This window comes from Carcharhinus amblyrhynchos, chromosome 6 (assembly GCF_965287045.1).
Source record: "Carcharhinus amblyrhynchos chromosome 6, sCarAmb.v2.hapA, whole genome shotgun sequence".
Taxonomy (NCBI): Eukaryota; Metazoa; Chordata; class Chondrichthyes; order Carcharhiniformes; family Carcharhinidae; genus Carcharhinus; species Carcharhinus amblyrhynchos.
In genome coordinates this window covers 48,443,628-48,464,724 of record NC_137329.1, presented here as the reverse complement: position 1 = coordinate 48,464,724, position 21,097 = coordinate 48,443,628, and the positions used below count along the sequence as shown (strand labels likewise).

The 21,097-nt window shown below is 42.3% G+C and overlaps 1 protein-coding gene across 5 annotated transcripts in view; it reads left to right on the top strand.

Annotated features, from left to right (window-relative positions):
• The first annotated feature begins 7,482 nt into the window (after positions 1-7,482).
• LOC145343907 (nucleosome assembly protein 1-like 4) overlaps positions 7,483-21,097 on the top strand; it is a 108,306-nt gene continuing 94,691 nt past the window's right edge. For 3 of the 5 annotated variants that reach the window (XM_080190413.1, XM_080190416.1, XM_080190418.1), the window contains exon 1: positions 7,483-7,583. The gene's annotated coding sequence lies outside the window, so the exon portion shown is untranslated. Of the gene's footprint in view, positions 7,584-15,474; positions 15,560-19,082; positions 19,248-21,097 lie in introns of those variants that run through there. The other 2 variants (XM_080190415.1, XM_080190414.1) reach the window with 2 other exon arrangements.

Sequence of the window (21,097 nt, the reverse complement as noted above, 5' to 3'; positions counted from 1 at the left end):
GCTTGGCTCCCTAATTTACTTTAGCTAAGACCTGTTAATTTTAGGACCAATGGGTAGGATTCTCCCAAAGAAGTTCCAAGTGCCGAATTTGGGTAAAAACTGGAGTAAATCCTGCTGGTTTTTTCAGCGGAGTTTACAAAATGAATCTCCTACACTCTGATGTGCAAAGAGCTCAAGTGTGAATCATGCTAAAAATCTGTGCATGGGGCCTATTCCCACTGATGAGGCCGGCAGCATAGCACTATGCGGGCCATTGCACATGTGCTGATCTGTCAGCATCAAAATTGGCACACGCAGAATAGCCTGCACTGCTGGCCTCCCAATTGTTGGCCTGCCCCATGACCCCACATTGCTGCCCCACTGATGCCCCCTGCCATGGCTCAATCGCTGCTCCCCTGGACATGTCTGGGCCAAACCCCCCCACCCCCACCCCACACCACAGCCCTGGCCTCCCAACAACCCCCCCCCATGCCTGATGCCCAGTGGGCAGTGCCATGGTGCCCTCTGGGCATTGCCACTCTGCCCTTTGAGCAGAGTCAGGGGTCCAGGCTGGCACTGTCAAGCTGGCAAAGGCCCAATGGTATCCCTACTTAACCCTGATGTTCTAGGAGACCTTCCTTCACTCCAGTGGGGTTGGGCTGCCAGGGAGCTGCTGTAAACCCTGCTGGAGTGAAGCACTAGTGGAAATGCTAGTGGACCTGGAGACTTCAATCCCAGGCCCACTAATGAAATGTAAATGTTCATTGGCACAGAGCTGGCAATACCAGAAATCTGGCAGCCAGAGACTCACCAAGGCCATGGCACCCAGGAGAAAGCCCACTAAATGACCTCCACTTAAATCTCCCGGCTGCTGCGCTGCACGATGAGACTGGGAGAATCTCCCCCTCCGCCCGAAACGTCAAACCTTGATTTACTTTTGAGCCAATGGTGGAGAGTTTTGTTCTGTTTATACTGAAGATTTGAGATTTTAAGTTGGCTGCTAGCATATAACTGAAATTAGTATGTAAATGATGTTGAATTGTCAAAACTACTACTCTTTATATACTGAACAATGATCACAGTGACTGAGAATTTTGTACCTGGTATCAGTCTCATTTCTAAATATTATATATTGAAGTTTATGTAAACCAACTACTAATAAACATTGCATAAAATCAGCATTTTGGTGCACTTGAATATATTAACAAGAAACCAGAGTCAGCTCCCATCATTAGAAACAGGAATCTGCGCATCATTTTGAGCATAACAGGCCTTAAGAGGTGTGAAACTTCAAAGTACATCAAATACATTTTGTATACCAAACAGGGTACCAGAGACGCTGCAGGAGCTTTAACAGGACCTCCATCACTTGGGTTCAATATAACAATAAAAGTGTTAAGGATAGAATTCATTTTGTTCTATTTACATACTTAGTTTGCAACCCTTCTGTAGAGATATATGATCCTCAAGATACCTCTGATAAAACTGATCTCTGGTGAGCAGGTCAAGAATCTATTCTAGCCTCACTAAAAGCAACTATGGATAAAGGCTGTCTCTGAAATGGTCTCACAGATTGGCTAAATTCTGCATATGTTCAATCACAGGTGAACGCTGGCCACATTTCAGTTCCCCCTGCAACAGGGTTCCTTTCTAAGACAGTCCTATAAAGAAATATTTTCTAAAGACAGAACGGATGACTCCTGGCAAGAATTGAGGGGGAATATTTATTCTGACACAAAGCAATTTTGCATATCTACAACTCAGACTGCCATAGCCAGACAATTTGAGAATGGGTAATGATAATGTCTTTTGTCACTATGTTTCCCACCCCAGAGTGTAGTAGAGGTGGTTAATGTACATCTCAGCATTACACAGAATGACAGTTAAGCTTAATACAATAGAGAACAGAAAGAAGCACTCAGCAGATAAGGCTAATTGCATACTATAATCAGCACCCATTTTTAAAAAAAGTCATTCGTAGGATACAGATATCGCTGTTAAGATCAGCATTCATTGCCCTGGTTGCCCTTGGGGAGGTGGTGATCTACCTTCTTGAACTGGTGCAGTGTGCATAGTGTGAGTGCATCCACAGTGCAGTTTGGGAGGGAGCTCCAGAATTTGACCTCGCCCAATGTAGGAATGACAACATATTTGAAAGTCAGTATGGTATGTGACATGAAAGTGTTGGTATTCTGCCCTTAAACCGTCTATATATTTTTGCAATCCCTGCATCCTCTGCGAGGCTTACATTCCCACTTAGGTTTGTACTGTTAGGAAACAGAAATATTACTCTCAGTCTCTTTGCCTATGTCATTAATATAGATTGAAATAGCTGAGCCCCCCACAGCATTGCTTGCCACTTGTCAGTCTAAGTCTGCATGGTGCCTAGGTCTTGCTGCATGGACTGCTTCATTATCTAATGAGTTGGGAATAGAACTGAACACTGAGAAATCCCCACTGAACATCCGGATTCTGGCCTTATGGGTTTCCCACCTTGCCACTAAAATGGTCAGGGTGTGATGTTGGCTGCTCTGCATGCTCCATGGAGTATTAACTGACTGAGGCAGGATTTCCACTCCTCACTAGGGAAAAAGTCCTGTCTCAGAGACCAGGGCAGGTGGGTAGAGGCACATATCTTGAGGTGGAGGGGTGGGGGAGGCACAATCAGGAAAGGGATCCAGCGACAGCCTCAATAGCAAAATCTTAATTCCTTTTCTCACAGAATGCTGCCACTTATCCAACCTGCTTCTCCAAAGTGCACATATTTTTAACCTTTCAGCTGTAGCCTCATTGCCTCTGAATTAGGTCATGGGTCGAAGTCTCCATTGAGATTTAAGCCGACCCTTCAATGTTACACAGATGGCGTATTGCACACCATTAAACTGAGACCCTATCTCAGGTGGACAGAACAAGCACAAAAGCATTATTTTGAAGAGAAGCAGATTTTCCTTGGTATCCTGGCAAACACTTATCCATGATGCGGAGATGTGGGCATTGGACTGGGATAAGCACAGTAAGAAGTCTCACAACACCAGGTTAAAGGCCAACAGGTTTATTTGGCAGCACTAGCTTTCGGACTCTCGGCCTCCTTCATCAGGTGAATGAGGACTTGTATTCACAAACAGGTCGCATATAAGCACAAAGTCAACTTACAGGATAATGGTTGGGATGCGAGTGTTTATAGATAATCAAGTCTTAAAGGTACAGACAATGTGAGTGGAGAGAGGACCAAGTGCAGGTTAAAGTGGTGTGTATTATCTCCAGCCAAGACAGTGAGATTTTGCAAGTTGTGGGGGTTGCAGATAGTATGACATGAATCCAAGATCCCAGTTGAGGCCGTCCTCATGTGTGTGGAACTTGGCTATCAGTTTCTGCTCAGCAATTCTGCATTGTTGTGTGTCGTGAAAGCAATCTTGGAGAACGCTTACCTGAAGATCAGAGGCTGAATCCCATGACTGTTGACGTGTTCCCTGAATGGAAGGGAACACTCTTGCTTGGTGATTGTCGAGTGGTGTTCATTCATTCATTGTTGTAGCGTCTGCAACAAATCCAATGCGCCACAGCAAAAATCACACTGACCTCTTCAGAAGAGAAACAGGACACGGCCGACAGAGTACCCTTTGTTGTCCAGTACTTCCCCAGAGCAGAGAAGCTACGATATCTTCTCCGGAGCCTTCAACATGTCATCGATGAAGTCGAACATCTCGCCAAGGCCATCCCCACACCCCCACTTCTTGCCTTCAAACAACTGCACAACAGCAAACTACCCAGCCTTCAGGGGGACAGAGACCACGACATTACACAACCCTGCCACAACTTCTGCAAGATGTGCCGGATCATTGACACAGATGCCATCATTTCACGTGAGAACACTATCCGCCAGGTATACTTATGTACTCTTGCAACTCGGCCAACATTGTCTACCTCATACGCTGCAGGGAAGGATGTCCCGAGGCATGGTACATTGGGGAAACCATACAGACGCTACAACAATGAATGAACACCGCTCGATAATTATCAGGCAGGAGTGTTCCTTTCCAGTTGGGGAACACGTCAGCAGTCACAGGCATTCAGCCTCTGATCTTCGGGTGAGTGTTCTCCAAAGGCAGCCTTCATGACACTCAACAATGCAGACTCGCTGAGCAGAAACTGATAGCCAAGTTCTGCACACACGAGGATAGCCTCAACCTGGATCTTGGTTTCATGTCACACTATCTGTAACCCCCACGACTTGTCTAGATTTGCAAAATCTCACTAACTATCCTGGCTGAAGATAATACACACCTCTAACCTGTGCTTGGTCCTCTCTCCACTCACATTGTCTGTATCTTTTAAGACTTGGTTACCTGTAAACACTCGCGTTCCAACCATTATCTAATAAATTGAGTTTGTGTCCGCATATGACCTGTTTGTGAACACAAATCCTGATTCACCTGATGAAGGAGACTGAGACTCCGAAAGCTAGTGCTGCCAAATAAACCTGTTGGACTTTAACCTGGTGTTGTGAAACACTTATTTATTCATCAACCAATATCATTAAAACAAATTATCATGACCATATTATGGTTTAAAAGAGGCTACTTAAATCTATGTATGACTGTTTATCCCAAATACAGTGAAGCTTTGAACAATAATCACATTCTCAACTTCCTCTTTGTCTTTTATTGATGTACAGTATTGTTGAGACCCTTAAGAAAGCTGTTCTACTAAAGAAGCTCAATTGGTCTGTTAACAACATATGGGCCCTGTTATTTACTGAGAGGCTAGGGGAGAAGACTCAGTCAAAGCTGCCTGGAAACCCAAAACTATAGTGATACAAAAATTCTGCCAAATTTAACAGTGGGACTTCATTTAATTATTTCCTTACGTTTTGTAGTCTACATCCAGCCGGATTGAGAAACTGACTGGATGTTAAGTGGGACTTGTACCGGAAGGTTGCAGCCAGTGATGAGAAGGGAGGGAGAGCCACGAGGGGTTGAAGAGACTACAGATGTGGGAAGATCACAGGAGACACTTTGGATCATAGGAGCCATTGGTGGATCGCAGTGAGGGAAGTGAATCACAGCAGCTTGTGAGATTGGACAAATGCCCTCCTGTTCTTCCTGACCCACAGCAGTGCTGAAAAGATCCTGATTTGCTGGAACTCCCACTTGGTGCCCTTCCACCTGTGTAAGTGCCTCCCCACCGCCGAAATCGACTCAAGGATGATACTAACTCCCACCCTGTTTTCTTTCTTCACATTTTCACAGATGGCCTCTCGGCTCCTGGAACATAGCCACTGTTACAAATCCACAAGCAAAGATACATAATTACAGAGGATTGAACACTTAAGTAATATGACACTTTTTATTAAACCCCTGGTTAGGCCACACCTAGAGCACTGCATCCAGTTCTGGTTTTGGCACACAAGTCTCTTGAATTCAACCACTCCCTTCAACTGATCGAAGGGGAGCTTTTCAACTCGAAAATATTTTTATAACTGAGTTTCAAACAAAATGAAAAAAAGTAACTTTGTAATGCCCAACAATATTGATGGGAATTGCATCCAAAAGATAAATGATCAGTAGCTCCAAGACAAACCGGAATGCTAATAAAACTAAAGAAGCACACAATTCGCATTTAGATAGCACCATTCACTAAGTATAGGACATCTCATGTCTTCCAACCACATTTTATCAATAACGTGACTGTCCTTGAGAGGACGTAGAATAGATTTACAGGATAGTTCCAGGAATTAAGTATTTTAGCTGCAAGGCCAGTTTGGAGAAATGGAATTGTTTTTCTTTGAACAAAGGAATTGACAGGAGATTTGTTAGGGGTGTACAAGATTATTATAGATATGGGAGACAAAAACTGTTTGCATTAACTAATGGTGCAAGGACTAGGGGACACAAACTTAAAAGTTTGAGCATGAGATGGGGAGGGTGTTGAAATAGGAGGAAGAAAAAATTTATACAGTGAGGCAGTAATGACCTGGAACTTGGTTCCTATAATAGCTGTGGAAGCACTGTTGATGAATGTTTTCACAAGGAAATTGGATGGGCACTTGAGGGAAATAAAACTGGCAGGGCTACAGGGATAGAGGAGGAGGATGAACATAAAAATTGGATTGCTCTATGGAGACAGAGACAGGAGTTAGTACCATCTTTGAGTTGTCTTAGGAGGTGGGAAGGCGCTCAGACGGGTGGAAGGGTGCCAGGTGGGAGATCCAACAAGTCAGAATCTTCTCTCTTGATGGGCCGAATGGCCCCTGTGTGATAATTTTCTATCAGTAGTCAGATCATTATGTGATTAAACTTGCTGTTCTAGTTCTGGAGAAATGCAGCATTGTTAGTTTTACCATTTGAATTGTTATAACATCCAAAAGGCAATCTACTGTCTTTCAGATTAGATGTAGGGTATATCTTGCCTTTCATATGGATGTAAAAGATCCTGGGATTGTGGGAACCTGTTGTGCACAATCGGTTGCTGAACTTGTACATGACAATAGCTTCAATTAAAAGAGTCCTGAAAGGACGTTCCAAGACGTGATATAAATAATCATTCCTTCCATTTGTATTTTATGTTCAAGGATGAATGAGAAATGAGGCTGACTTTGTCACCCACTCGCTGCTATGTTAGCTAATGCAGGTGAGGCCCACACCATGTGGAAATTCAGTAAGAAGTTTTACGCTGCTCACCCCAGTCCAACGTGGCATCTCCACATTCATGTGGAAGTTCGGTATTATGTGTTGGGCAAGAGTGGAGGGAGGAGGAAAAGGGAAGAACCTTCTCCTATACCCATCCTGTTAAACCCAACTCCCTCCCCTAGACTTCTTGGTGCGGTGAGACTACCTGTAGTCCTAGTAGCTGGCGCTGCTGGAACCGTTACTGGTTACCCAATAAGGCGGGACTTCCTATCTTCCTACTAGATAGAGGAGGAAATCTCCCTTTAAAGCAATTAGCTTTAGTCCCAGAGTTAAATTACTGCAGAGCAGCCTCTGGCATCCTCACGGCCTCCCGAAAATCCTATTCCATCGCTCAGGGTCAGCAACTCCACTTCACTGTTAACTTCGAGGTTTCTTCATACAAATCTCCTGATTTCAACGACTCCCTTTAGCTAGTCGAACGGCAGCTTTTCAACTGGAAAACATTTTCATAACTGGTCTTCAAACAAAATGAAAAAAAAGTAACTTTTAATGCCCAATGGTTGATTGATGCTAATTGCGTCCAAGAAATAAATAATCAGTAGCTTCAGGACTAACCTGAATACTAATAAAACTAAAGAAGCGAACAAGTTGCATTTAGATAGCGCCGTTCACCAATTATATGACGTCTCACGTCTTCCAGCCAAACTGCCAGTTAGTGCGGCGTCTTCTCACGGCTTCCATTTTTAGCCGGCAAATTAAAACGCGTCTCCCTTTAAGAGCTCACATGCCGGACACACAGCGGAAACGTGGCTTCTGATTGGCTGATTCCGTGCGCTCTGACGTCAGCGCGGGAGTCGCCATGGGCGGTGGCCAATGGGAAGCGATCTCTTTGGTGTCCGCCATTAGCGCGCGCGGAGGTGACTGAGAGGCGGCTGGGCCTGATCAACGGTTGTGGTGGAGGCGGCGGCGGCGCAGGTACAGGTCGAGGAGAGCGGGATAAGCCGCGGGGAGAGGGAGTAAGCTGCGGGGCTGAGCTGGACTGGAAAATGGGTGGCTGTGGGGAGGTTGAAGAGTGGTCATGTTGTGAGGACGGACTGGGTGACATGTGGAGTGAGTCTGGGGCTTCGGGCCTCCCCTCCCTCATATACACAAGCTGCGTGTTTTGCGCTGGATTTGAGGCTGTTTAAGTGGCTGCACTGCAGCAATTTATAGTACGGGTTTGTTTTATTCAAATAAAATTCAGCCACTAGTAAATGGAAACTTGCCCAGGCGTCTGAATCCAGGAGCCTCGCTCAATTTGAAAGCTTTTACACTAGTAAAGAAAACTTCATTAATGGGTGGCTGTTTCACATCAGTAGTTCGCTGCTTGGTAGTTAATTTAAAGTTACAAGAAATATGTAAAATTAACTTCTTTATGACTTAATTAATTTTGTTTCGATTCAAGCATGAATTTCTTTAATGCATCAAGGGCTAGTGGGCAGCACGAAAGTCCAGCAATGATTTTGTGGTGTAGTTTATTTTAATCGAGTTACTTGAGGCTATTTCTGAAATATAATAACCTGAAACATAGTTGATTCTCGTTTTCTACTTAAAATTGGGTAATATTTTAGGTCTCTTTGGTATTCCAATCTCTCACCTTTCTTTCATTCCATTTAAATAGGAAACTGAATATGGATATATCAAAGCCTAATTATTAGTATTAGTTTGGCTTGGGGGTAGTGTTTTGTCACCTTGTGGTTTCAAGTTCCAAGGTGTAAGCATGCGTACAATGTGAACACAATATGAGGCTCAGTTCACTGAAGGATGTTAGAATGTTTGAAGTGACAAGGAATTAAAACCAAGGTGAGTTAGGTTATTCAGGTTGATGAAATAGATTATATTATGCTATCTGAAAGTAAATGGCAAATTCTAGCTAATCACCTTTTTTGACCCATATCACTAAAATAGACCAATTTCATCTCTTAAAATTTCACCTGGCTGGGATGTTGTGTTTATATAGGCTGCAGTGTTTGCATATGTTAGGGACTGCACTTCAAAAGTAATTGACTGAAGCGCTTTTAGATGCGCACAGGGTATATGATAAGATGCTATATAAATACAAAACTGTTTATTGATTTCTCCAGAGTTACCAAAATATCTCTCAACCGATTAATTAAATTTGAAATGTATTCAACAATTTAATGGCTAAATCTGCAGCCAATCTGCTTACAATGTTCCACAGGGAAAAAATGGATGCCCAGTTAATGTACGTTGCTGGCTTTTGAGGAAAGAATAAGTACTAAGACTGTAGGAACATTCTTGATCATGTGGTGCAGTGAATCTTTCATGTCTGCATGTAGTTGAATCCTGATTTAACGTAACAGTATAAAAATGGTCTCATTGAAAAATCTCTTGTTCATTCCCTGAGTACTCTACCAAAGGTATCATACTCGATTATGTTCTTAAATCCTGGGCTGGGTCAAGAATAGTCATGATGTGGATGTGCCGGCATTGGACTGGGGTAAACACAGTAAAAAGTCTGACAACACCAGGTTTTAGTCCAACTGATTTATTTGATAGTAAACGCACAAGCTTTCGAGGTTTCCCTCTTCGTCAGGTGAATGGAGAGTTCTGGCCTCGGACAGAGCATATAAAGCACAGACAGCTTAGAGATTACTGATTAGAATGTGAATCTTTACACCTAACCTGCTGTTCAAGTCCAAAAGTGGCTGACAATGTGTGTGGAAGGAGCACTGATCACAGGTTGAGGAGATGTGTATTGTCTCCAGACAGCACAGTGAGTGAGGTTTTGCAAACCCGGGCAAGTCACAAGGGTTACAGATAGTGTGACATGAACCCAAGATCCCTGTTGAGACCGTCTTCATGTGTGGAACTTGGCTATCAGTCTCTGCTCAGCAACTCTGCGCTGTCGTGTGTCGTGAAGGCCGCCTTGGAGAACGCTTACCCGAAGGTCAGAGGCTGACAATACACATCTCTTTAACCTGTGATCAGTGCTCCTTCCACACACATTGTCAGCCACTTTAGGACTTGAACAGCAGGTTAGGTGTAAAGATTCGCATTCTAATCAGTAATCTCTAAACTGTCTGTGCTTTATATGCTCTGTCCGAGGCCAGAACTCTCCATTCAACTGATGAAGAGGGAAACCTTGAAAGCTTGTGCGTTTACTATCAAATAAATCGGTTGGACTAAAACCTGGTGTTGTCAGACTTCTTACTGGGTCAAGAAGACAACAAGCCACAAGATAAAAGCAAGGCATTACAGGGAGCAACAAGGGTTGGACGTGAGCCAAAAGAAAAATGGCATAGCACTTAGAAAAGGAAACATGTCCTCTCTCTGTCTGACCCCCAAAATTTTTCTCTCTCAAAAATGTGCAGTGAATCTTTCATATCTGCATGTAGTTGAGTCCTGATTTAATGTAACAATATAAAAATGGCCTCTTTGAAATATCTCTTGTTCATTCCCTGAGTACTGTACTAAAGATGTCATACTAGATTGTTTTTAAATCCTCCCACTCTCTCGAATGTCCCTTTCCATTTCTGTAATGACCTCTATTTATTTGCTTTGGTATAATTTTTAAAAGTATCACATTATTGATATATCTATTTAAAGGAAAACCTGGATTATTTTAATCTATTTTCCCTCTTCCTACAATATTGACTCCATACTTTCCTTTGACAACAGTCATCTGATAACTTGCTGGTGTACTTTTCAGTTGTAAGTAGGCCTTGATCTCACACAGCCCATAACCATGTCATACTATTCTGTTTCGCGCCTTTAACAGGAAGCACAGAAAGCAATTAGGGCAGTCTTATCCTACTCTGAATTGTTGTCTGGTGACATGGTGCTTTTGGGTCACTCTCTGAAAATGATCTGCAAATAGAAAATAAGCACAGAATTTATTCCTGCACTAACAATTTATTCTCCCTTTTAATATTTCCCCTTCACCTCAGTGTAAGGAGCTCGTGGACTTGCATGGGGTGCAACATAGACTGGTTGGGCTGAATGGTTTTCTATGTTGATGTTCCACTTGATCCTCTTCCATCTTTTCTCATTTAGATCTACCATAGTAACTATTTATTCCCTTCTCCCTTGTATGTTTGTCTAGTTTCCCATTAAATACCTCTGTACTGTTCACTTTAATCACACCATATGGTACAGACTTCCATTTTCTTCTCATTCCTGGGTGATAAAACGTCTTCTGAATTTACAGTTGGATTTCTTGGTGACTTGTATTAGCCTGTAGTTATACTCTTCCCTACAGGAGGAAAGATTCTCTATCCACTCTCATCAAAACTTTTCATAGTTTTAAGGAACTCTCCTGCCACCCCTTTCCTGAAATGCTTTTCTAGTATTACCCTTGTCAATCTTCCCTGCAGCCTCTCCAGTGCCACTACATTCTTTTTATAATATTGTGCTTCTTGAAGATTGGGGTCATCTGATCAGCTATCTTTTCTGCTTTCTCCTTCCTTTTGCCCAGTAAGCCAAACTCCCCTGCAATATGCTTCACTGGCTGATCACTAAACATTTATGGAGGTCTGTTTTCTTCATCATCTCTCCTCATGCTTTCTGGAAATTCATGTCAATGCAATTCACTTTCTAGTCTTTGATTCCTTTCCCAATAAACTGCTAACCACCCATCTATCCTCCCTGGGCTGCCTCTCATAAGTTAATTAATGTTGTCCTTCTCTCATTGAAGGATTGGCGACAGCATTGGGACAAATAAACTTGTCTAAGCCCTTTGAACTTGCAAATAACTGTCCCAAAGTCAACTCTTTAAAAATATTTTTCTTTCTAAATGTGTGCCCATTTTTCTTCCAACTTCCTGTTTAAAACTCGTCTAATTCGGATTCTGTTTCAAGTGAAACTTGGCATTACGTTGACATACTACACATGGTGGCACAGTGGTTAGCACTGCTACCTCTCAGCAGTAGGGACCTCAGTCCAATTCTGGCTTTGGGTCACTGTTGGTGTGGAATTTGTACATTCTCACCATGTCTGTATTGGTTTTCTCTGGGTTTCTTCCTGCAGATGAACGATGCATAGGTTAAGTGGATTGGTCATTCTAAATTGTCCCCAAGATGTGTAGATTAGACACATTAGCCATGGTGCATGTGTGGGGTTATAGGGATTGTGTGGGGGGCCTGGGTAAGGTACTCTATTAGAGTCAGGGCAGATTCAGTGAATCAAAGAGCAGCCTCCTGCACTGTAGGGATTCTACATCAAAGATATAAAATGAATGGTCAGGTTTTGGAGTTGATGACAATGGAATAATGCAATCTGTTAAATCTCGCTTCTTAAAAAAGCAAGATCTTAAACACATTTGGTAGCTTTGAGCCTGAAACTTGTGGCCTGTCAGTTGGAGAGGTCAGGAATATATTGTAGTGTTCTGTACAAGCATGTATCATTCGTTAAAAGGCTTGATTGTTCTGTTTGAGGGCAGCTATCTTAGACAGCTTTCTATGAACCAGAACTTAATCTATGAAAGACAGAATATATGTCATTCGACTCTGTGTAATCATTACAATTGATAATTTTTTCCAGACTGAGTTTTGAGGCTTGTTTTTCCATCTGAGGAATTGGGTCTGCCACAGTTGTGACCATGAATTGTTTGGTCACTGTGTGCCAGATAATTTTTTATTTGCCTCTTCCAAAAGCATACACACGTTGAACTTTGGCATCAGTTGATCCCAGTACTTCATCTAAATGGTCATTCTGAACCCTGAATTGGGGAGCATCCCTGCAAGCACCCCTGCTCAATTGTGAAGCAGGTTATCAGTATACAGAAGCAAAAACAATACAGCACAGGAACAGGCCCTTCAGCCCATCAAGCCTGCGCTGACACATGACAGCTTTCTAAACTAAGGATTTAGTTTGTCCATATCTTGCTGCCCTATTTTATGTATCTGTCAAGATGATTCTTAAACATTCCCTTTGCATCTGCTTCTACCACCTCCTCAGGAAGCACATTCCAGGCACTTGCCGTCCTCTGTTTTTTTTAAAAAAAACTTGCTTCTCTGACCTCCTTTAAACTTCCCCTTTTACCTTAAATCTATGTCCCCTAGTAATTGACATTTCTACCCTGGGGAAAAATCTTCGGCTATCAGGTTGTATCTCAGCCTCTGACGTTCAAGTGAAAGCAAACCAAGTTTGTCCAATTTCTCCTTGTAGCTAATAATATATTGGGAAACTGATGGTAAGACTGAAGAAGATTGAGCATAGATCTGTGAAAGATTCCAAAGTGATGGCAGAGGAGAAGCCATACTGGGTGTATGTTGGCTACATTTAGGTAAGAAGATAAGCCTGCTTTGCCATTCAGTTAGATCATGGCTGAACTTCAGTCTCATTTTTCCTGCACTGTCTTCACCTTGTTTCCCATGATGCTCAAAAATCTACTGATCTCGGTCTTGGATGTTTTCTTCTTTTTAAGGCAGTCTTTCAGGATTGAGAATTCCACTGGGTTCTGAGATGGCTGATAAATCCACTTCATTATCTGCAGATTTTGACACGTGCAAGGCAAATGCTGCCAGAAGGGTTGTGTAAAGAGGTTGTTTCGAGGCTTGTGCACTCCCTTCGACATCTCGACTTTTTCTCTGCATGCTCTCAATGAGTTCTGTTGATGTGTTCAGTGCCTTCTCAAAAGTGTCTTCTCTAGTCAGTCACGAGCCATGGTCTCCTTTGTGTCATCACGTATGTTTGACCCCTTCAAGTATTTAAGGACGTACCTAAAGCATTTCCACTCTTGAGAATCTCTTGTCGAGTTCCAAATAGAGTAGTTGCTTCAAGAATAACAGGTGCTTGAGAAACTGGAGAAGTAATAATAGGAAATGAAAGCAACGGCAGAGGAACTGAATAGTTACTTTGCATCAGTCTTCACGGTGGAAGAAACCAATGGAATGCCAGAGTTCCAGGAGAGTCAAGGGACACAGGTGAGTGTAGTGGCCATCACTAAGGAGAAGGTTCTCGGGGAAACTGAAAGGTCTGAAAGTGGATAAATCACCTGGACCAAATGGACCATACCCCAGGATTCTAAAAGAGATAGCTGAGGAAATTGTAGAGGCATTCATTGGTGGTGATCTTTCAGAAGTCACTGGTGGCAGGGAGGATGATATGGATATGCCGGCATTGGACTGGGGTAAACACAGTAAGAAGTCTGACAACACCAGGTTTTAGTCCAACCGATTTACTTGATAGTAAACTCACTAGCTTTCGAGGGGATCTAAGGACTAAGTCCTAAGTGCTTAGGACTAAGTCAGCATGGCTTTGTCAAGTGGAAGTCATGTCTGACAAATCTGTTAGAATTGTTTGCGAAGATGACAAGGAAGTTAAATAAAGGAGAACCAGTGGACGTGATTTAGTTAGATTTCCAGAAGGTCTTTGATAAGGTGCCACGTATGAGACTGCTAAATAAATGAAGTGCCTATGGTGTTAAGAGTAAGATCCTGCCATGGCTGACTGGCAGAAGGCAGAGTGTGGGGGTAAAGGGCTCTTTTTCAGGATGACTAGGGATGCGCCTCGGGTCAGTGCTGGGAGCACAACTTTTCACAATATACATTAACGATTTGGAAGATGGAACCAAAGGCACTGCTGCTAAGCTTGCAGATGATACAAATGTATTTAGAGAGACAGTATTGAGGAAGCTGGGGGCTGGAGAAGTACTTGGACAGGTTAGGAGAGTGGGTAAAGAAGTGGCAGATGGAATACAATGTGGGAAAGGTGAGGTTATGCGCTTTGGAAGGAGGAATGGAGGCATTGACTATTTTCTAAATGGGAAAATGTTTAGGAAATCAGAAACACAAAGGGACTCGGGGATCATTGTTCAAGATTCTCTTAAGGTTAATGTTGGCAGTTAGGTAGGCAGTTGCAACGTCAGCATTCATGTGGAGAGGGCTAGAGTACAAGAGCAGGGATATACTTCTGAGGCTGTATAAGGCTCTGGTCAGACCCCATTTGGAGTATTATGAGCAGTTTTGAGCCCCATATCTAAGAAAGGATGTGCTGGCCTTGGAAAAGGTCCAGAGGAGGTTCGCAAGAATGATCCCTGGAATGAAGAGCTTCTTGTATGAGGAACAGATGAGGACTCTGGGTCTGTACTTGGAGTTTAGAAGGATGAGAGGGGATGTTATTTAAAATTACAAGATACTATGAGGCCTGGATAGAGTCGACATGGAGAGGATGTTTCCACTAGTAGGAAAAACTAGAACCAGGGTACAACCTCAGGCTAAAGGGCCGATCCTTTAGAACAGAGTTGAGAAGGAATTTCTTCAGCCAGGGGAGTGGTGAATCTGTAGAACTTTTTGCTGTAGAAGGCTGTGGAGGCCTGGTCATTGAGTGTCTTTAAGACAGAGACAGCTGGGTTATTGATTAATAAGGAGATCAGAGGTTATGGGGAAGAGGTAGGAGAATGGGGATGAGAAAAATGTGCCAGGATTGAATGGCGGAGCAGACTCAATGGGCCGCGTGGCCTAATTCTGTACCTGTGTCTTATGGTCATCGTATCTGGCAGCATCTCTGGAGAGAGAAACAGAGCTATCATTTCGTGTCCAATGTGTCCCTTTGTTACCTCTGTACTGCTTTGAGATTGCCTCTCATTCTTCTCATTAGTGAGATTGTCTCTCATTCTTCTCATTCCAGAGAGCCCAATTTACATTACCTCTTACCCAAAAAACTATTGTAATAAATCTTTGCAGTACTGCTTCCAAGGCAAGCATGTCCCTCCTTAGATATGGAGACCAAACTAGACAGTACTGCTGTCCCACAAAAGCCATATATTGTAGCAAGATCTGACTAGATATAGTTCTCTAGTAGCCCGACTGTTTTCTCTCCATTAACAAATTCTCAACCCTGTTTTCTCTCTCCTTTGGTACAGTGAGGTTACATTTGCTAACTTCCAATCCATGAGAGCAGTTCTAGAATTTAAGGAATTCTGGAGGATCAAAAACAAAGAAAGAAAGGTAATGGAACCAGTTAAGAACAGTCACAAGGTTTTCTTGATTATAAATATTAATAAGGACGCTTGTGAATATCTAGTACTACAACTTAAACTCACTTTAATCCTTTTTGCTGAATGTTAATATGAACAAAACAATGGAACAGTAAGCAACTGGAAAGATCTATGAATGAAAAACACTAAGATGTAGCAGTAATATATTGAACTATGCTAGTAAATTCGTGATGTCAAGTGTATACCCCTGGAAGTGCATCAAGAAAATGTTCAACAATTATATCGATGTATACAACAGTATTATATTTTGAGGCAAAAGAACAGAAATTGAGACTAGGAACCAGGAGATTTCTTTTGTCTGTCTTCTGTTTGCAGAGGACATCTGGTAGCCATTGTAAAATTAGCAAGAATGTCTTAAGCAAAATTAAGACAGTAGCACAGTGGTTAGCACTGCTGCTTCACAGCTTCAGGGACCTGATTTGATTCCCGGCTTGGGTCACTGTGGAGTTTGCACATTCTCCTCGTGTCTGTGGGTTTCCTCCAGGTGCTCCGGTTTCCTCCCACAATCCAAAGGTGTATGGGTTAGGTTGATTGGCCATGCTAAAAAGTGTCTTGAGATGCACAGGTTAGAGGGATTAGTGGGTAAATATGTAGGGATGTGGGGGTAGAACCTGGGTGGGATTGTGTTTGGTGCAGACTCAATGGGCCAAATGGCCTCTTTCTGTGCTGTAGGGTTTCTATGATTCTATGAAGTCAATTATACAGAGAAATAAGTCCAGTCATTCCATATTCATAGACAACTCAAAAATATAGTTAAACGCTACTGTACATAGATTACAACTAACCATTTTTTTAGTACTATTGAAGTATATCTGATACGTTACTGCTTAAACGTTCCTACCCTGCAGAGCAAGTAAAGCTCATAGCTTGTTCACCTATTACATGGTCAAATAATTTTCTGTTACAATAGCAGCAGTCTGAAATATGTAAATGCCTTTGAACTTGCACGTTAATGTATTGGTATTGATTTTATTTTTTAAAATTGTTTACATTATTTGTCAGTGCAAGTAGGTATCTGTTTGTTTTCTCCCATCAGGAGAGAGAAGTTGTATTAAATATTAAGAATTGAGTCCCTGATCAAAGAACAGTACAGGAACAGGCCCTGTGGCCTTTGAAGCTTGGGCTGCTCATGATGCTTGTGTAAACTAAAACGATATGCACTTAGAACATAGAATGTTACAGCGTAGTACAGGCCCTTCGGCCCTCGATGTTGTGCCGACCAGTGGAACCAATCTAATGACCCTCTAACCTAAACTATTCCAATGTTATCCATATGCCTATCCACTGACCATTTGAACGCCCTTAAAGTTGGCAAGTTCACAACTGCTGCAGGTAGGGCATTCCATGACCTTACTACCTCTGAGATAAGAACCTACCTCTGACATCCATCCTATAATTACCACCCCTTAATTTAAAGCTATGCCCCCTTGTGTTAGCCATCACCATCCGAAGTAAAAGGCTCTCACTGTCCACCCTATCCAATCCTTTGATCATCTTGTATGCCTCAGTCAGGTCACCTTGTAACCTTCTTCTCTCCAATGAAAATAACCTCAAGTCCTCAGCCTTTCCTCATAAGACCTTCCCACCATACCAGGCAACATCCTGGTAAACCTCCTCTGCACCCTTTCCAATGCCTCCACATCTTTCTTATAATGCGGCGACCAGAACTGTACGCAATACTCCAAGTGCGGCCGCACCAGAGTTTTGTACAGTTGTAACATGACCTCACGGCTCCGAAATTCAATCCCTCCATCAATAAAAGCTTATGGAGTCTGTATCCTCCTATTCCCATCCCATTCATGTATTTGCCTAGATTTTCCTTAAATGCCGCTGTCATATTTCACAGTAATATTCATAACAGACAATCCATTGTAGTGTTAATGTAAGCCTTACTTGTGACTAATAAATAAACTTTAACTTTACATGCTCCCAGCACGTTCCATATATTCACCACCACCTGTGTTTAAAAAAAAAGCTGCCTTGCACATCTCCAAACATTTTTCCATGCGCCTCAAATCTTAGTTCCCTCGTAATATCCACTTGGGATATCAGGAAGTAAATAGTGTAGAAGAACAAATGGATGGTACTATACATAAATCGCAAAGTGTTCTACAGGGTTGATAAAATAATGCAGAACTAAGGGAATCATAGCGTGTTTACAGCATAGGAGGAGGCCATTTAGTCCGTCGTGCCTGTACAGGCTTTGCAGGAGCAATTTACCTAGTCTCACTCTCCTGCCTTTTCCCAGTATACTAGTAATTTTTTTCTCTTCGGATGATGCTGCATAAAATGTTTTTAATCAACTCACCTTTAGCTTTTTGTCACCCGGCTTCTGCTTCCACCAGACCTACAACCAGGTCTTGCAATATAGATCAAGAAAAGCCATGGTCAGCGTACTTGACCCCTGGGGTCACTCAATGCCTTCCTTCCACTCTGAAACAGCTTTTCACTGCTACTCTGTTTCCTGTCAGTTAGCCAACTTAGTATCCATGCTGCCATGATCCTTTCTACCCCATGAGCTTCAGCTGTGCAGACAATTTTGTTGTGTGGCACTTAGTTATCTTTTGGAAGTCCATTTACCCTCATCAATGGTCTCTGTTAACCTAATTAAAAACTCAATAATTTTACTTAACCGTCATTTGCCCATCAATACATGTTTTTTTCTTAATCCACATTTAACAGGATTTTCACTAACTTCTCACTAGGTGTTTTCACAGTAACTTCATTGCAGCGTGAAATGTAAGCCTACTTGTGACTAATAAATAAACTTATTTGTCCATTTTACTGTAAATTTTCCCTGCTGATAAGAGCTTAAACTGTTTTTGAGCAAGAGTGTAACATTTATAATTCATCAATACTGTGGCACTACCCTGTATCTAAGGATGTTGGAAGATTATGGCCAGTGTGCCTCTACAATCCTCAGATGCATTGCTGCTGATCTTGACTCCATTTTAAGTACAGCCAACCTTTACAATATTCTTTCACTATGATTTTGTATCTGTCTTTACCAAGTAAGATGATGCTGTCAGTGTATGTATTCAATACCTGCATTCACCCACAATACTATGTAGTAGAAAATTCCAAAGATTCACAATCCTTTCAATGCAAAGTTTTTTGAGTGCTAAAGGTTTCGCCCCTTGGGGCGGCATGGTGGCACAGTGGTTAGCACTGCTGCCCCTCAGCACCAGGGACCTGGGTTCAATTCCCAGTTTGGTCACTGGGTGAAGTCTGCACATTCTCCCTGTGCCTGGGTGGGTTTCCTCCCACAGTCCGAAAGACGTAATGATTAAGTGCATTCGCCATGCTAAATTCTGTCCTAGTGGTGACCAGAAGATTTTCACAGTAACTTCATTGCAGTGTTAGTATACATGTGTAAGCCTATGTGTGACAATAATAAATATAAATAAACTTTAAACTTATCATGAAATGTGCCTCTCATTTCTAGATTCCTCAGACAGGGGAAGTAACCTCTGCCTACCCTGTCGTGTCCCTTTAGAATCTTGTAGGTTTTAATGAGATCGTTGCTCATTCTTCTAAATCTTGGAGGATTTGGACCCAATTGATTCAGCTTCTCACCAGACTTCAGCTCTTTCATCCCAGTGACCAATCTAGTGAATCTTGGTTATACTGCTTCCAGTGTAAGTATATCCTTCCTTAAGTAGGCAGACCAAAACTGCGCACACGACTCCAGTATGAAAAGCATTGTACCAAAACCTCTTTAGTCCTGTACCCCAATCCCTTTGTGATAAAGGCCAACATGTCATTTGCTTCTCTAATTGATTTCTGTACCTGCATGTCAACATTTTGTTTTCCTGGCACATCCTAATCTCTGTGGACATTTCTAAGTTGCATACCTTTAATAAAAATAATTTTGCCATCTTGTCATTCAAACATTAAACCATTCTATATCTTTTTGCAGCCCATGCCCCCCTCTACAGCTTGTGTTCCCACTTAGCTTTGTGTCATCAGCAAACTTAGATATATTACTCTGGCTCAGTGTTTAAGTCAATATATAAAACTGTAAATAGCTGAGACCCCATCACAAATCCTTGTGACATTTCACTAAGTGTAGCATTGTCTGTGAGAGGGCTGACGTGGGTATGGCAAGCTGAAGTCTGACTTCTATGCTATGATTCTATGAAATGCCCATCAAATAAGAAGGCAAGATATCTGATAGATATCTTTAACATATGGATGGTTTGATAGATTGTTTGCCATTTGTCTGAGCCCTGGATATGGGACGTACATATATATTTTATGGCTTCTCACTCAGTGGTAAGAGTGTCAAATTTACATTTGGGGTGATTGAAGAAGATTGCATGGATATACTTATGGAGAGACTGAGACAATTGAATAGTGTATGGAGTGATATGGAAGCAGGGTGGGAAGGAGCGGAAGGAGGTTCTTGAGTATAAACATCAACATAAGCTAGTTGATCTGAATTAACCTGTTCTCCTGTTGTAGATTCTGTGTAGCTCATACTTGTGTAAGAGAATTAAGTTTGACTTGCAACAGTGGAAAATTGTTGGTTTATCATGGTGCAGATTGGGGAATCTGCACAAAAATCAACCTTTGGGTTAACTAACTTCATGATTCACACTTTAAAAATAATATGTTGGCATTCAAGGAAGCGCAGCATAGATTTACCACTTCTCCATGACTCCAAAGGCTAAACTGGCCGTATTAGCGAGAGGCAACGTGGTTTTGTGAAGGGGAGATTGCGCCTCACTAACTTGATCAGTTTTTCAAGGAAGTGACGAAGATGGTTGTTGAGGGTAGGGCAGTGATGATTTTGTCTACAAGGTCTTTGAAAGATCCCTTATGGCAGACTGGTGCAGAAGGTGAAGTCGCATGGGATCAGAAGTGAGCTGGCAAGATGGAACAGAACTGCTTTTGTCATAGAAGACAGGGTAGCAGTGGAAGGGTACGTTTCTGAATGGAGGGCTGTGACAAGTGGCATTCTCGGGGATCAGTGCTGGGGCCTTTGCTGTTTGTAATATAACTAAATGACTTGGAGGAAAACATAACTGGTTTGTTTAGTAAGTTTGCAAATGACAAGATGGTGGATTTGCAGATAGCGATGAGGGTCATAGTATACAGCAGGATATAGATCATTTGGAGACTTGGGCAGGGAGATGGCAGATGGAGTTTAATCCGGACAAATGTGAGATAATGCATTTCGGAAGAGGAAATATACAGTAAATGGCAGAACCCTTAAAAGTATTGATAGGCAGAGGGATCTGGATGTACAGGTACACAAGTCACAAAGTGGCAATGCAGATGAAGGTCGTCAAGAAGGCATACGGCATGCTTACCTTCATCGGCTGGGACGTTGAGTTTAAAAATAGGCAAGTCATGTTGCAGCTTTGTGTAACCTTAGGCCGCACTTGGAATATAATGTTCAATTTGCCACACTAACAGAAGGATGTGGAGGCTCAGTGGGTATAGACAAGATTTACCAGTATTTACTAGTATTTACTAGTATGGA